The sequence below is a fragment of the Salmo salar genome, chromosome ssa24 (assembly GCF_905237065.1).
Source record: "Salmo salar chromosome ssa24, Ssal_v3.1, whole genome shotgun sequence".
Classification (NCBI taxonomy): Eukaryota; Metazoa; Chordata; class Actinopteri; order Salmoniformes; family Salmonidae; genus Salmo; species Salmo salar.
Window position 1 is genome coordinate 41,904,293 of NC_059465.1, and position 18,066 is coordinate 41,922,358.

General features: G+C 42.1%; 1 long non-coding RNA gene across 3 annotated transcripts; it reads right to left on the reverse strand.

The window, feature by feature from the left end:
- Positions 1 to 5,607: 5,607 nt before the first annotated feature.
- Positions 5,608 to 17,581, reverse strand: LOC106591353 (butyrophilin-like protein 1). Of its 3 annotated transcripts, XR_006761814.1 has the most exons (9): positions 17,269 to 17,577; positions 15,849 to 15,875; positions 12,894 to 13,226; positions 12,464 to 12,469; positions 11,198 to 11,203; positions 9,662 to 9,667; positions 8,723 to 8,791; positions 8,522 to 8,596; positions 5,608 to 7,825 (listed from the first exon to the last, which is right to left on the reverse strand). It is a non-coding gene; the product is annotated as a butyrophilin-like protein 1 (long non-coding RNA). The 3 variants fall into 3 exon arrangements; XR_006761815.1 differs by lacking the exon at positions 12,464 to 12,469 and having other exon boundaries at positions 17,269 to 17,581; XR_006761816.1 differs by lacking the exons at positions 9,662 to 9,667; positions 12,464 to 12,469.
- Positions 17,582 to 18,066: the final 485 nt, after the last annotated feature.

The window sequence follows — 18,066 nt, forward strand, 5'->3', positions numbered from 1 at the left end:
AGGATGGTCTGGTGTCAAGAAGGGCAGCAAAGAAACCACTTCTACAGGAAAAACATCAGGGACATACTGATATTCTGCAAAAGGTACAGGGATTGGACTGCTGAGGACTGGGGTAAAGTCATTTTCTCTGAAGAATCCCCTTTCTGATTGTTTGGGGCATCCGGAAAAAAAGCTTGCGTGAGCGCTACCATCAGTCCTGTGTCATGCCAACAGTAAAGCATCCTGAGACCATTCATGTGTGGGGTTGCTTCTCAGCCAAGGGAGTGGGTTCACTCACAATTTTGCCTAAGAACACAGCCATGAATAAAGAATGGTACCAACACATCCTCCGAGAGCAACTTCTCCCAACCATCCAGGAACAGTTTGGTGACAAACAATGCATTTTCTAGCATGATGGAGCACCTTGCCAAAAGTGATAACTAAGTGGCTCGGGGAACAAAACTTTGATATTTTGGGTCCATGGCCAGGAAACTCCCCAGACCTTAATCCCATTGAGAACTTCTGGTCAATCCTCAAGAGACGGGTGGACAAACAAAAACCCACAAATTCTGTCAAACTCCAAGCATTGATTATGCAAGAATGGGCTGCCATATGTCAGGATGTGGCCCAGAAGTTAATTGACAGCATGCCAGGGTGGATTACAGAGGTCTTGAAAAAGAAGGGTCAACACTGCAAATATTGAGTCTTTGCATCAACTTCATGTAATTGTCAATAAAAGCCTTTGACACTTATGAAATGCTTGTAATTATACTTCAGTATTCCATATTAACATCTGACAAAAATATCTAAAGACACTGAAGCAGCAAACTTTGTGGAAATTAATATTTGTGTCATTCTCAAAACTTTTAGCCACGACTGTATAGCCAGCTGCATACATTTCCTTCAGAGTATGTGAGCTGATTTGAGTGTTCAGAAATCCGGGTCATTGCTCACGGAGGGTTCTTGCACACTGCTCCAGCTCTCCATGTCCTTTGAGTTTACATCCCAATATTACACTTTATATACATAACAGAAGAATGAAATATTACAAAACTGTTCTACGTAAAAAAACACCCCTTTTTTATAATAATCTTTATTCATTATGAAATTCTGAAAAATATTAATAACATTCCAGCCTGAGGCCAAAGAGGTGTTTTTGGTCATTAACTGTCACGGTTGTCGTCGGGAATGGAGGACCAAAACGCAGCAGGAATGTGGATGCTCATCTTGAATTATTTTAAACTTAAAGTGAACACCAAAATAACAAACAACGAAGAACTCACGAACAACAAAACGGTCTTGTAAGGCTCACACAGGCAAAATAAGAAACAATCTCCCACAAACACTACACCAAACAATTACCCATATATAGGACTCCCAATCAGAGGCAACGAGAAAGCACCTGCCTCCAATTGAGAGTCCAACCCCCATTAACCTAAACATAGAAATACAACTAACTAGACTAAACATAGAAATACATTAACATAGAACAGTGCCCAAAAACCCCGGAATACATAAATCAAATACCCTTCTACAAAACCACCACCCCGAACCACATAAAACAAATACCCTCTGCCACGTCCTGACCAAACTACCATAACAAATAACCTTTATACTGGTCAAGACGTGACATTAACAACAGGAAAGGGCTACCCAACACCCATCTATTTTGGTGACTACCTGGCCCTACCATTTGGTTTTGAAGTATTGAAAGAAATCCAGATGATTTGAATGAAAAGGTGACTGTAAGAAGCATTCATCATTTCAAATAGGCTATTTTATCATATTAAACAACATATAAACACTAAATAGATGTCTCTCCACTCACACTCCTCCAGGACCAGATGTCTCTCCACTCACACTCCTCCAGGACCAGATGTCTCTCCACTCACACTCCTCCAGGACCAGATGTCTCTCCACTCACACTCCTCCAGGACCAGATGTCTCTCCACTCACACTCCTCCAGGACCAGATGTCTCTCCACTCACACTCCTCCAGGACCAGATGTCTCTCCACTCACACTCCTCCAGGACCAGATGTCTCTCCACTCACACTCCTCCAGGACCAGATGTCTCTCCACTCACACTCCTCCAGGACCAGATGTCTCTCCACTCACACTCCTCCAGGACCAGATGTCTCTCCACTCACACTCCTCCAGGACCAGATGTCTCTCCACTCACACTCCTCCAGGACCAGATGTCTCTCCACACACACTCCTCCAGGACCAGATGTCTCTCCACTCACACTCCTCCAGGACCAGATGTCTCTCCACACACACTCCTCCAGGACCAGATGTCTCTCCACTCACACTCCTCCAGGACCAGATGTCTCTCCACTCACACTCCTCCAGGACCAGATGTCTCTCCACTCACACTCCTCCAGGACCAGATGTCTCTCCACTCACACTCCTCCAGGACCAGATGTCTCTCCACTCACACTCCTCCAGGACCAGATGTCTCTCCACTCACACTCCTCCAGGACCAGATGTCTCTCCACTCACACTCCTCCCGGACCAGATGTCTCTCCACTCACACAGGAGCTGTGTAGAAAGAGAGGAGAGCTGCGAGGACAGGGAGGATGTTTTAGTCATTTTGAAGCTGAAGTCTCAGCCAGTGAGAGTGGAGATGTTGGACTGATGAATGGAAGTATGGAGGAAGAAAGAGAAGAACAAAAGGATGGACTGACTAATAGAAGTAAAGAATAAATAAATAAATGGATGTACAGATCAACAGAGAAGATGACTGAGTATTAACAGTAGAGACGCTGACTAGCGTCAGTAGCGATGTTGCTGCGTGGTGGAACTAGGTTCTCTCTGCTCTCCATCAGAGCCAGCCAGAGGAGTCTGTTTGTGAGGGAGAAAGAACAGAGAAGATGACAGTTTTAACAGTAGAGATGGTGACTGGTGTCTGTAGCGATGTTGCTGCGTGGTGGAACTAGGTTCTCTCTGCTCTCCATCAGAGCCAGCCAGAGGAGTCTGTTTGTGAGGGAGAAAGAACAGAGAAGATGACAGTTTTAACAGTAGAGATGGTGACTGGTGTCTGTAGCGATGTTGCTGCGTGGTGGAACTAGGTTCTCTCTGCTCTCCATCAGAGCCAGCCAGAGGAGTCTGTTTGTGAGGGAGAAAGAACAGAGAAGATGACAGTTTTAACAGTAGAGATGGTGACTGGTGTCTGTAGCGATGTTGCTGCGTGGTGGAACTAGGTTCTCTCTGCTCTCCATCAGAGCCAGCCAGAGGAGTCTGTTTGTGAGGGAGAAAGAACAGAGAAGATGACAGTTTTAACAGTAGAGATGGTGACTGGTGTCTGTAGCGATGTTGCTGCGTGGTGGAACTAGGTTCTCTCTGCTCTCCATCAGAGCCAGCCAGAGGAGTCTGTTTGTGAGGGAGAAAGAACAGAGAAGATGACAGTTTTAACAGTAGAGATGGTGACTGGTGTCTGTAGCGATGTTGCTGCGTGGTGGAACTAGGTTCTCTCTGCTCTCCATCAGAGCCAGCCAGAGGAGTCTGTTTGTGAGGGAGAAAGAACAGAGAAGATGACAGTTTTAACAGTAGAGATGGTGACTGGTGGATCTCAGAGTGAGACAGCTAATGACTGCATATCAGATAACTATCTCCACGAGGGAACAGACCTGGAACATTGGGTTCTCCTGGACCTGGGGACTATCCAGAGCAGACTGACATGTCCTTCAGAACAAGGAACACTGGCCAACGCCTTCCCTCCACCAATCAAAGAAGAGTCCGTACGCATTTACCCACAAGTCTGTAGGGACCACTGTACTCTGAGCATAGAGCTGATGGACTGTGAGCTCACAGGTCAGTGACATCATCACCTGAAGACACCTGTTTATATATGCTTCATCAGACCATGGTCCAATGGGAAACCTTTATTTGACACCCTGCTCATACAGTTAGGACCAAAACAGTCATTCATTGTAATCAGATCAGCATGTCATGATGGTGTTTTGACACTAAAGTTCAGTTTGTGATTTCCAGATGTACTTGTGTGTCCAAATTAGTGATGTGTTTTAGTGGTTGGTGTACGGTGGCTCACACTGTCCAGTTCATGACCACCACTTCCTCCTTCTCCTATTTCTTTACTTCCTGTGTCTCAGTGTCTGTCTATTGTTCTGTGGTAGGACAACCTGTGGATTCAGGAGGAGAAGGAGGAAGGAGTAGGAGAAAGAGAGATTATTTTTGAATTAATGGATGATCTCTCCTCCTTTGCTCTCTCTCCCTCCTCCTCTCTCCCTCCTCTTCTCTCTCTCTCTCCCATCTTCTCTCTCTCTCTCCCATCTCCCCTCTCTCTCTACCTCTCTCCCTCCTCTTCTCTCTCTCTCTCTCCCATCTCCTCTCTCTCTCCCTCCTCTCCTCTCTCCCTCTCTCTCTCATCCTCTCTCTCTCTCCCTCCTCCCCCTCTCTCTCTCTCCCTCCTCCTCTCTCTCTCTCTCCCTACTCCCCCTCTCTCTCTCTCTCTCCCTCCTCCTCTCTCTCCCTCCTCCTCTCTCTCTCTCTCTCTCTCTCTCTCCCTACTCCCCCCCCTCTCTCTCTCTCTCTCTCTCTCTCTCTCTCTCCCAGGTAGACATGTTAATTCCCACTAAAGTATCAGGTATGGTGACTCAGGGATCTAAGGACTTTGACGTGTCCAGATTGTACGCTCCTATAAACTAGTCTACAACAATGATGGACTGAGGTGGACTATATATATCAAACCTACAACCTTTGGTGGTGCACTCTGCTCCACTGACTGAGACACATTTATGGAAGGATGTAGATGATTAAAAGACACAGTATGATGTGATTGTGATTTTCCTGAACCCCTCTGGAGGTAGTCAGACATGCTTTGTGTCTGGATATCTTACAAGTGTAGACAGATGTGGAAAGTGAAACTATTTAAATCATCATTATCCTGCCTTTTAAAATCCTATCAAAAAATGTGGCACAATCAGAATGTGGATCAGATCCGGACAAAGGATGCATGTTAGCACCAGGTATAAACAAGGCTTTGGTGGCAGTGTGTCTGACAGTATCTGTGGTTGTCTTGGTGACAGGTGTTCCATGGTAACATTGACAACAACACCCACAGGAAGAACTTCATCCAGCCGCCCATATATGGTCTCTTCCTCCGCCTCATCCCCTGGTTCTGGTACAGACCTATCACACTCAGGATGAAGCTACTGGGCTGAACAGAGGATGACTGACCACCTCTCTCTCTTTCTCTCTCCCTGTCTCTCTCTGGAAGTGGAGGTGTGGACACTGGTCATCAGAGACACTGGAAATTATATTTGGAGGTAAAGGTCACAGTAAGTGATTCGATTGGTTTACAGTGTGTTATTTATTTCTTGGATCGTACAGTACTGTACTTCTGCTCTTTAATGTTTTCCTTTATGGTGCTTCTGTGAGATACCATTTCCAACAGTTGTAAAGTATTGTAATACCAAAACAATACAGGTTTTACTTTTCCATGGCCAACCTTAGACTGTTCCCTCCCCGATTACTAAGGACCACAGTTTCTGATGTAAAAACAGCCCTCTGAAAGGACAAAGCTCCACTTAATAACCAGAACATTTAAAAGGGGTGTCACAAACTTCGTCGTCTGAAGAGGAGAAATCATCGGACCAATATGCAGCGGGTATATTGCTCATCTTAGTATTTATTGAAGGCAAACAAACTTAAACAAAAATAACGACGATAACAGTCCAGTAAGGTTCGCAGACTAAAACGGAAACAACCACCCACAAACACAAGTGAAAACGAACACACTAAATATGGCCTCCAATTAGAGACAACAACCACAAGCTGCCTCTAATTGGAAGTCATTGAAAAAACACAACATAGAAATAGAAACCTAGAATAAACACAGAAATAGAAAATATAGAACATACATCAAAACCCCGAAACACACAAACAAACACCCCCTGCCACGCCCTGACCAAACTACAATAACAAATAACCCCTTACTGGTCAGGACGTGACAAGGGGACATCTTACATACATTGTAAATTAACAGTTACAACATTATTCACGCTATATTGTGAGTAACAAGGTATTTTTTGGGGACAGAAAATGTAATCCAAAGTGTGCTTAGTACTGTACAACATAACCACTGATATGGTATTTAGTGATACTGATTTAATACAATATTGTTGAAATAACATATACTATGTGTGATACAAAGTAACAAAACACTTTCTATATAGTAAAACAAGCAACATAATACTTATATATTTCTGTGTGTCTGTTTGGATATAATAAACACATGTATTACTCATCAATCCTTCACTGTGACCTCTGAACCCTGAACCAAATCTTACTTGAGCAGAGCGTTGCCTGTCTGTCCACTAGTGAGTACTGTAGAGATATGTTTAAGGTTTCAACTTGAAACATAACATCATAACAACAGCAGTATCCTGATGAACTTTGATTGATGAAGGTCAGCAAATAGAAAACAACAGTGTGACTGTAGTAAAATAATAACACTCCTATGTTTCTCTCACAGTGGCGGAAAATACAGTGGGATTCTCTCTAACTAGTCTCCTCTCTAACCCCTACACAAAACAGTTGTCTCTCTAACTAGTATCCTCTCTAACCCCTACACAAAACAGTTGTCTCTCTAACTAGTATCCTCTCTAACCCCTACACAAAACAGTTGTCTCTCTAACTAGTATCCTCTCTAACCCCTACACAAAACAGTTGTCTCTAACTAGTATCCTCTCTAACCCCTACACAAAACAGTTGTCTCTCTAACTAGTCTCCTCTCTAACCCCTACACAAAACAGTTGTCTCTCTAACTAGTATCCTCTCTAACCCCTACACAAAACAGTTGTCTCTCTAACTAGTATCCTCTCTAACCCCTACACAAAACAGTTGTCTCTCTAACTAGTCTCCTCTCTAACCCCTACACAAAACAGTTGTCTCTAACTAGTCTCCTCTCTAACCCCTACACAAAACAGTTGTCTCTAACTAGTATCCTCTCTAACCCCTACACAAAACAGTTGTCTCTAACTAGTCTCCTCTCTAACCCCTACACAAAACAGTTGTCTCTCTAACTAGTATCCTCTCTAACCCCTACACAAAACAGTTGTCTCTCTAACTAGTCTCCTCTCTAACCCCTACACAAAACAGTTGTCTCTAACTAGTCTCCTCTCTAACCCCTACACAAAACAGTTGTCTCTCTAACTAGTATCCTCTCTAACCCCTACACAAAACAGTTGTCTCTCTAACTAGTATCCTCTCTAACCCCTACACAAAACAGTTGTCTCTAACTGGTCTCCCCTCTAACCCCTACACAAAACAGTTGTCTCAACAGCAACAGAACAGTAATCGAATGCATTACTCATCAATTCACTGTAGACATACACTGTGTGTACAAAACATTAAGGACACTTGATCTTTCCATGACATAGACTGACCAGGTGAATCCAGGTGAAAGCTATGATCCCTTATTCATGTCACTTGTTAAATGCACTTCAATCAGTGTAGATGAAGGGGAGGAGACAGGTTAAATAAGGATGTTGAGACATGGATTGTGTATGTGTGCCATTCAAAGGGTGAATGGGCAAGATAAAATATATAAATGCCTTTGAACAGGGTATGGTAACAGGTGAATGGAGCACTGGCTTGTGTAAAGAACTGCAACGCTGCTGGGTTTCCTGTGTGTATCAAGACTGGTCCACCACCCAAAGGACATCAGGGCGACGTCTTTCCAATGGGAAAACGCTCTCCACACTACATTTTGATATGTCAGACAAAGGTGTTTGTATTTCCAGCCCCAGTCCTCCCCAGCAGCACCAGTCTCAGCTCACACACTGGGAGACACTGGGGAGTCTGGACTGCTGCTCTCTCCTCCCACTGCAACACAACACACAGCACTGATCAACACACTGACTCTCTGGAGGATGTACAACAGTGTCAAATATAATATAATCTACATCCATAACTCACTAAGTGGAGGATGGTCCACTATAGACTAGAAACAGTAGGAGACAACAGGACAATATTGATAACTCACTAAGTGGAGGATGGTCCACTATAGACTAGAAACAGTAGGAGACAACAGGACAATATTGATAACTCACTAAGTGGAGGATGGTCCACTATAGACTAGAAACAGTAGGAGACAACAGGACAATATTGATAACTCACTAAGTGGAGGATGGTCCACTATAGACTAGAAACAGTAGGAGACAACAGGACAATATTGATAACTCACTAAGTGGAGGATGGTCCACTATAGACTAGAAACAGTAGGAGACAACAGGACAATATTGATAACTCACTAAGTGAAGGATGGTCCACTATAGACTAGAAACAGTAGGAGACAACAGGACAATATTGATAACTCACTAAGTGGAGGATGGTCCACTATAGACTAGAAACAGTAGGAGACAACAGGACAATATTGATAACTCACTAAGTGGAGGATGGTCCACTATAGACTAGAAACAGTAGGAGACAACAGGACAATATTGATAACTCACTAAGTGGAGGATGGTCCACTATAGACTAGAAACAGTAGGAGACAACAGGACAATATTGATAACTCACTGAATGGAGGAAGCTCCTTGCTGTCTCTCCTCCTGACTGGGAGTATGGAACCTGTATCTGACGTCTCTCCATGTTCTAAAATAATAGAACAACCATTTAGAATGGGAACATTTACCTCAGTGACACATGAAGACACATAGACCTACTGAAGGGGAGTTCTGGGTTTCTATTGAAATGTTAAGTATCACATATCTCACTCACCAGTCATCTGGGCTGAGATCTCTCTTCTCAGTCTCTCTACCTCAGTCTTCACATCACATATCTGTTGAGCTGAAATAACAAAGGAGGACTAGGATCTGAATTCTGTGTTAAAGACTTTAGACAGAAATATGATGCAGAGGGAAAGTATGAAGTGATGGACAACAATATTCACAACTCAGTGGAGAGTCGACAATAACCTGAGAATTGAGGAAAGACATCAAGCTAAATTCAAGATGATTCTATTTTAATTTTAACGTGTGAAATGTTGAGCTATATGGCAGAAATATTGTAGGAGGACTATGTGAAATGTTGAGCTATATGGCAGATATATTGTAGGAGGACTATGTGAAATGTTGACCTCTATGGCAGATATATTGTGGGAGGACTATGTGAAATATTAACCTCTATAGCAGATATATTGTGGGAGGACTATGTGAAATGTTGACCTCTATGGCAGATATATTGTAGGAGGACTATGTGAAATGTTGATCTCTATGGCAGATATATTGTGGGAGGACTATGTGAAATGTTGACCTCTATGGCAGATATATTGTGGGAGGACTATGTGAAATGTTGATCTCTATGGCAGATATATTGTGGGAGGACTATGTGAAATGTTGAGCTCTATGGCAGATATATTGTGGGAGGACTATTTGAAATGTTGACCTCTATGGCAGATATTTTGTAGGAGATCTATGATATGAACATTCTGGATAATTTGAAGAACATCTATACATCTTAATCCAACCTACCTTGAGAACATTTGGGGAGAGTATTGATAAATGTAAAGAAACTGATTTAATTTGTAGCCTTGAAGAAGACACACTGCTGTTCACAAGGCCTGTAGTTTTTATAGTATCAGATTAACACTCTGGTCTGTTCTTTGTCTTGTGTTATTGGTTGTCAATAAACAAAACAGACAAATAAGTAATTACTCACCTAATTCTGATCATCCATTATCCAAGATGGAGAGTCATGAATAATGATCATGTAAAACAGAATGTATTAGTTATTATTGTTCGTTGAATTTCTATCTCATTACATAATTTAATGAAATACCATACATCATATTGGAATGACTGTTCATCACATTCATTACTAATGTACATCTAGGGAAAGAGATGTAAGCAGCACTACTATGTGAGCAGTCTGAGAATGACTGAATGCTTCATAATAAGACATCAAGCTAAATTCAAGATGATTCTATTTTAATTTTAACGTGTGAAATGTTGAGCTATATGGCAGAAATATTGTAGGAGGACTATGTGAAATGTTGAGCTATATGGCAGATATATTGTAGGAGGACTATGTGAAATGTTGAGCTATATGGCAGATATATTGTAGGAGGACTATGTGAAATGTTGATCTCTATGGCAGATATATTGTGGGAGGACTATGTGAAATGTTGACCTCTAGGGCAGATATATTGTGGGAGGACTATGTGAAATATTAACCTCTATAGCAGATATATTGTGGGAGGACTATGTGAAATGTTGACCTCTATGGCAGATATATTGTAGGAGGACTATGTGAAATGTTGACCTCTTTGGCAGATATATTGTGGGAGGACTATGTGAAATGTTGACCTCTATGGCAGATATATTGTAGGAGGACTATGTGAAATGTTGACCTCTATGGCAGATATATTGTGGGAGGACTATGTGAAATGTTGACCTCTATGGCAGATATATTGTAGGAGGACTATGTGAAATGTTGACCTCTATGGCAGATATATTGTAGGAGGACTATGTGAAATGTTGACCTCTATGGCAGATATATTGTAGGAGGACTATGTGAAATATTAACCTCTATAGCAGATATATTGTAGGAGGACTATGTGAAATGTTGACCTCTATGGCAGATATATTGTGGGAGGACTATGTGAAATGTTGACCTCTATGGCAGATATATTGTAGGAGGACTATGTGAAATGTTGACCTCTATGGCAGATATATTGTGGGAGGACTATGTGAAATATTGACCTCTATGGCAGATATATTGTGGGAGGACTATGTGAAATGTTGATCTCTATGGCAGATATATTGTGGGAGGACTATGTGAAATGTTGACCTCTATGGCAGATATATTGTGCGAGGACTATGTGAAATGTTGACCTCTATGGGAGATATATTGTAGGAGGACTATGTGAAATGTTGAGCTCTATGGCAGATATATTGTGGGAGGACTATTTGAAATGTTGACCTCTATGGCAGATATTTTGTAGGAGATCTATGATATGAACATTCTGGATAATTTGAAGAACATCTATACATCTTAATCCAACCTACCTTGAGAACATTTGGGGAGAGTATTGATAAATGTAAAGAAACTGATTTAATTTGTAGCCATGAAGAAGACACACTGCTGTTCACAAGGCCTGTAGTTTTTATAGTATCAGATTAACACTCTGGTCTGTTCTTTGTCTTGTGTTATTGGTTGTCAATAAACAAAACAGACAAATAAGTAATTACTCACCTAATACTGATCATCCATTATCCAAGATGGAGAGTCATGAATAATGATCATGTAAAACATTAGTTATTATTGTTCGTTGAATTTCTATCTCATTACATAATTTAATGAAATACCATACATCATATCGGAATGACTGTTCATCACATTCATTACTAATGTACATCTAGGGAAAGAGATGTAAGCAGCACTACTATGTGAGCAGTCTGAGAATGACTGAATGCTTCATAATAAGACATCAAGCTAAATTCAAGATGATTCTATTTTAATTTTAACGTGTGAAATGTTGAGCTATATGGCAGAAATATTGTAGGAGGACTATGTGAAATGTTGAGCTATATGGCAGATATATTGTAGGAGGACTATGTGAAATGTTGAGCTATATGGCAGATATATTGTAGGAGGACTATGTGAAATGTTGACCTCTATGGCAGATATATTGTGGGAGGACTATGTGAAATGTTGACCTCTATGGCAGATATATTGTAGGAGGACTATTTGAAATGTTGACCTCTATGGGAGATATATTGTAGGAGGACTATGTGAAATGTTGACCTCTATGGCAGATATATTGTAGGAGGACTATTTGAAATGTTGACCTCTATGGCAGATTTATTGTGGGAGAACTAAGTGAAATGTTGACCTCTATGGCAGAGAAATTGTGGGAGGACTATGTGAAATGTTGACCTCTATTGCAGATATATTGTGGGAGGACTATGTGAAATGTTGACCTCTATGGCAGATATATTGTGGGAGGACTATGTGAAATGTTGACCTCTAAGGCAAATATACTGTGGGAGGACTATGTGAAGTGTTGACCTCTATGGCAGATATATTGTAGGAGGACAATGTGAAAGGGAAAGGAAAGGGGGATACCTAGACAGTTGTCTAACTGAATGTATTCAACTGAAATGTGTCTTCCGCATTTAACTCAACCCCTCTGAAATGTTGACCTCTATGGCAGATATATTGTGGGAGGACTATCTGAAATGTTGACCTCTATAGCAGATATTTTGTAGGAGATCTATGATATGAACATTCTGGATAATTTGAAGAACATCTGACATCTTAATCCAACCTACCTTGAGAACATTTGGGGAGAGTATTGATAAATGTAAAGAAACTGATTTAATTTGTAGCCTTGAAGAAGACACACTGCTGTTCACAAGGCCTGTAGTTTTTATAGTATCAGATTAACACTCTGGTCTGTTCTTTGTCTTGTGTTATTGGTTGTCAATAAACAAAACAGACAAATAAGTAATTACTCACAGAATCCTGATCATCCATTATCCAAGATGGAGAGTCATGAATAATGATCATGTAAAACAGAATGCATTAGTTATTATCATTACCTTCAAATCACCATCTGTCACATGATCCTCTCAAATACCATAGTGATGTGATATACATCAGAGGGGTATGAGTGTTCATCACATTCATTACTAATGACAATCAAGGGACGTGACAGTAATGTTGGAATGGTTCTAATGCTTTAGGACAAGCTCAAAGCTCAGAGTGATGGTAATATGCATTGTAACTAGTTGATATTCAGAATGAATCTAATCTATTCATCTGTAACTCCTACTATGAACTCCTACCTACATGAGAAAGTAGAAGTGTTCTGTACAGGGAAAGAGACTGGTTGTTATTGCTGTTGTTTAGGTGTTTAGAAACATTACTGGAGTTATAGAACACTTACCTCCTATATCCCATAAACCCACTGCAGCCTCCTCCTTCTGTTCTCCATGGATGACCTGACATATGTAGACTCCTCTATCTGACCTCCTGAAGTCTCTCAGCCTCAGAGACACGTTGCCTCTCTCCAGCTCCTGGGTGATCAGACTCACTCTGCCCTCATAGCCACTCCTCTCTGTCACCTGGCCATTCTGATACAGGTAAATACACTCTGTCCCTTTAAACCACCTGATCGTCGTGGTAACAGCACTGGTGTCAGGTGAGAGGTGACAGGGGAGGGTGACCTCTTCACCAACATCAGCCTCCACATAGTCTTCTGAGGTGAGTTTAAACTGAGCTGTTCAGAAAGAGAGAACATTTCATGTTTAATGACATCATCTGTGTCAGGAACACAAATACTCTCAGTACATTTATAAACACAGCTGAATGAAAAACTACAATAGACATACAACAACCAGGACCATGTCAATTCTAAAATACAACTCACACAATCCCAGACAGACATATTCATTTGAAGGAAAGTATATATGTCATAGAAGAATGTGATGCTACAATCTAGAATGATATTATCCCATTTGTTCCCACATCTTTCCCAGACATGCCACTATGCAAATCTTATGCCACTAGTAAGCCTAACGTGATCCATTTTGATTATTTATGTATTTATTTATTTAAAAGTACATTTTATTCTTGGTCACAATTGTGACAGAGTGCTCTGTCTATAATAACATGAACAGATATTTACCCCTATTCCTCAACCTCAATATCTATATACCTCAGCCCACTTACCCACACACCTAAACTCAATGACCCACACACCCCAGCCCTGTTACCCCCATGCCCTAACCCTAACACCCACATGCCAATACCCTCAAATCTATACAATCAAGTACAGATACAGGCATATCCTGGCCCTAAATGACCTGTGTGTTACTCAAGACCCCAGTTCCTTTGCCAATACACCTCATCCCTGTTACTTTCCTATCTCAGCCCTGTTACCCACTTTCCTTAGTCCTGTATTCCCCAAGTCACCAACAGTAACCTATATCCAGCTATTCGCTGCACACCCCAACCCTGTTATCAGCATGTTTTAGTCCTGTGACATCTGACCTCTATACACTAATCATTTCATAGATAAACTAATATTACAGTGGTATAACACATGTTCCCCAGCCCCAATCTCTTTTTTCTACCACAAACGTACCACTTCATAGCACTTAAGAGCATTGGGCCAGTAACCCCTGAGGCAACTAGGAAAACATTAGTTGATCTGCCCTTGAGCAAGGAACTTAATCCTAATCGCTCTGGATATATATTTTATTTATTTAAGGAGTCAAGTCAGTTAAGAACCAATTCTTAATTAGAATGACAGCCTACCACGGACGACGCTGACTTGTTCAGGGGAAGAACAACAGACTTTTACCTTATCAGCTCGGGGATTCAGCAACCTTTCAGTTACTAGCCCAACACTCTAACCACTAGGCTACCTGCCACCTCTACAGTCTAACCACTAGGCTACCAGCCACCTCTACACTCTAACCACTAGGCTACCTGCCACCTCTACACTCTAACTACTAGGCTACCAGCCACCTCTACAGTCTAACCACTAGGCTACCAGCCACCTCTACACTCTAACCACTAGGCTACCTGCCACCTCTACACTCTAACCACTAGGCTACCTGCCACCTCTACACTCTAACCACTAGGCTACCTGTAACCTCTACACTCTAACCACTAGGCTACCTGCCACCTCTACACTCTAACCACTAGGCTACCAGCCACCTCTACACTCTAACCACTAGGCTGCCTGCCACCTCTACACTCTAACCACTAGGCTACCTGCCACCTCTACACTCTAACCACTAGGCTACCTGCCACCTCTACACTCTAACCACTAGGCTACCTGCCACCTCTACACTCTAACCACTAGGCTACCAGCCACCTCTACACTCTAACCACTAGGCTACCTGCCACCTCTACACTCTAACCACTAGGCTACCTGCCACCTCTACACTCTAACCACTAGGCTGCCTGCCACCTCCACACTCTAACCACTAGGCTACCTGCCACCTCTACACTCTAACCACTAGGCTACCTGCCACCTCTACACTCTAACCACTAGGCTACCTGCCACCTCTACACTCTAACCACTAGGCTACCTGCCACCTCTACACTCTAACCACTAGGCTACCAGCCACCTCTACACTCTAACCACTAGGCTACCTGCCACCTCTACACTCTAACCACTAGGCTACCTGCCACCTCTACACTCTAACCACTAGGCTACCTGTAACCTCTACACTCTAACCACTAGGCTACCTGCCACCTCTACACTCTAACCACTAGGCTACCAGCCACCTCTACACTCTAACCACTAGGCTACCAGCCACCTCTACACTCTAACCACTAGGCTACCTGCCACCTCTACACTCTAACCACTAGGCTACCTGCCACCTCTACACTCTAACCACTAGGCTGCCTGCCACCTCCACACTCTAACCACTAGGCCACCTGTCACCTCTACACTCTAACCACTAGGCTACCTGCCACCTCTACACTCTAACCACTAGGCTACCTGCCACCTCTACACTCTAACCACTAGGCTACCTGCCACCTCTACACTCTAACCACTAGGCTACCTGCCACCTCTACACTCTAACCACTAGGCTACCTGCCACCTCCACACTCTAACCACTAGGCTACCAGCCCCCTTCAACACTCTAACCGCTAGGCTACCTGCCACCTCTACACTCTAACCACTAGGCTACCTGCCACCTCTACACTCTAACCACTAGGCTACCTGCCGCCTCTCATGTTACAAACACATTTCATCCAGACACACATTTACACATAAAGAGAAATAAAACCACAAACATTTCATTTTCAATAGTTGGTTTAGTTCTGTTCTCCCAGATACATGAAAGAAAAGTTAATCATTAATTATAGCATGTTGACTTACTATGAACTCTGGACTCTGCCATTTTAACTGCAATAAAAAGAGAAAACATTCATATTTACATCATTACCATTCATCAAATTCTCTCTTTTGCTCAATCACACAGATACAAACATCACTTCCTCTTTCTCCAGTCCTCATTGTTTTAAAACAGGACTGTTGTGTCTAGTTTGGAAAGTAAAATATACTGAGATCTCCTTTTAAATATGTCCACAGTTCCAGACCTCCTCAGGTTCTCTGGCAGGCTATTCCAGAGGCTGGGGGCATAATAACTAAAGGCTGTCTCTCCATGTCTCTTGGTCCTAGGCTTCAGGATAGTTAAGAGGCCAGTTTCAACTCCTTTCACTTCCAGAGGCTGGGGGCATAATACTAAAGGCTGTCTCTCCATGCCTCTTGGTCCTAGGCTTCAGGATAGTTAAGAGGCCAGTTCCAGAGGACCTGAGGGACATACTGGGTACATAACTTAAAAGCATGTCTGACATGTATTGAGGTGCACTATGGAACACCGTTTGGGTCTTTGAGCGTCAAATACATTTTACATTTCTTTTAGTATTTAGCAGCTCTTCTTATTTCATTCATTTTTTTTTTTTTGCTGGCCCCTATCGACAACCCTGGTGTTGCAAACACCATGCTCTAGCAACAACATACACGTCAAATAACATTATTTGAACGTGTTAAATTGTTATGTGACCTGGAGTCATATTCAGGTCCTGATTGGTCAAGAAGCTTATTTAACGTATCATTTTGACAGGCAAAGACCCAAACGGCGTTCCGTAGAACAGGGCGTGTCGTTTCCAATGTGAACAAATGAGTCATAGTGGGCGGAACCAGCAAGGAGGTGGGCAGGGCCAGGAACAAGCTGGCGAGATCCTATTGGTGCGTTCTAGCATCATCTGCATATGTCCGTTAGTGAAGTGCGCATGTGTATTAACTCAATTCTCCTTCTAAACAGCGCGATTTTGAAAAACCTTTGCAAAAGGTAAAGTCTTCAAAACGTAGTCCGCTCTGTTCATAACAGATTCTAGTTTTGGGAACAAAATAACGGTATTGCGATAAATAGTTTAATCGATGAGAAAATGTGCAGAATGTCGGCCAGAATCCGTGTCGTTCCATCTTGTTCCTCTGACTAACATATCTGGTAGTGAGTGGAAACGCCAAGCGGAGGCTTCACATTATACATCCAGTGAAATGTCTGTCTCATTCATTGTTCTATTTGTGGCACAATTCACTTCTTCTTCTATGATATCATGGTGGTCGTATTGATAACCTTACCAATAAAAGCTATGAAGTCAACTTTATTCATTATCAAAGTGTCCTTTGACGCTGCACATTAATGAGACCAGATTTCTGAACAGGCTTCTAAACAATGACAAGGCTGTTGTGTCTAGTTTGGAAAGTGAAATATACTGAGATCTCCTCTTACCTTTACTGGTCTTCACGTCCTCCACTTCACATTCAAAATAGTTGATTTAAATCCATAACCACTCTAATAGTGACTATATGTGCATATCTACACGTTTTTACAGAACAATCTACACCTCAAGCCTAAACTGCGACACAAGTTTCACTTTCACATTTGCACAGGCACTTGGAGTAAACACCTCCCCCCAGCCTCTCTGGTTATTAGAAAACCCAGTCACAAAGTCTAAATTGTCTACAGGACTATCATAAAATGTCATGGAAACAAAAATGTACATATCTGATCTTAATTTAGGTTTAATGTTAGGAATAAGGTTAGCAGTGTGTAGAATAGGGTTTAAATCAGAAGACCGATCCAGCCAGCAGATGGTAGTGATGTTCTTTAATTATAGTCATATTATCCTGAGCTGTAAAGATTTAACAGTGCCGATCAATATTAGCTTCTCTTATCTCTTTGGACCCATTCACATGAGTAAATGAGTGAAATTGCTTCCATGACAAATAGTCTCAATGCTTTTCCATCCCCTCCTAACAAAATAAATGTAGCTGACTGGTGGTCATTTACTGTCTGAGAAGAGAGTATCATTACCACCTGCTGGTCAATGTTGGGAACTGCAGTGAATTTACAAATCAGAAAGTCAGACGTGATTTAGGGGGCTGTTGTGGTGGGCAGTCCGGCTCTTTTTGGCTCCCAAACGGCTCTTTAAAAATATATGTTTTGTATTTTTTCAAGTCAAACAGTTTGCGATAGTGCGATAGTAAACACTACCCCCTTAGGATTGTTCAGCATGTCAACAACCAC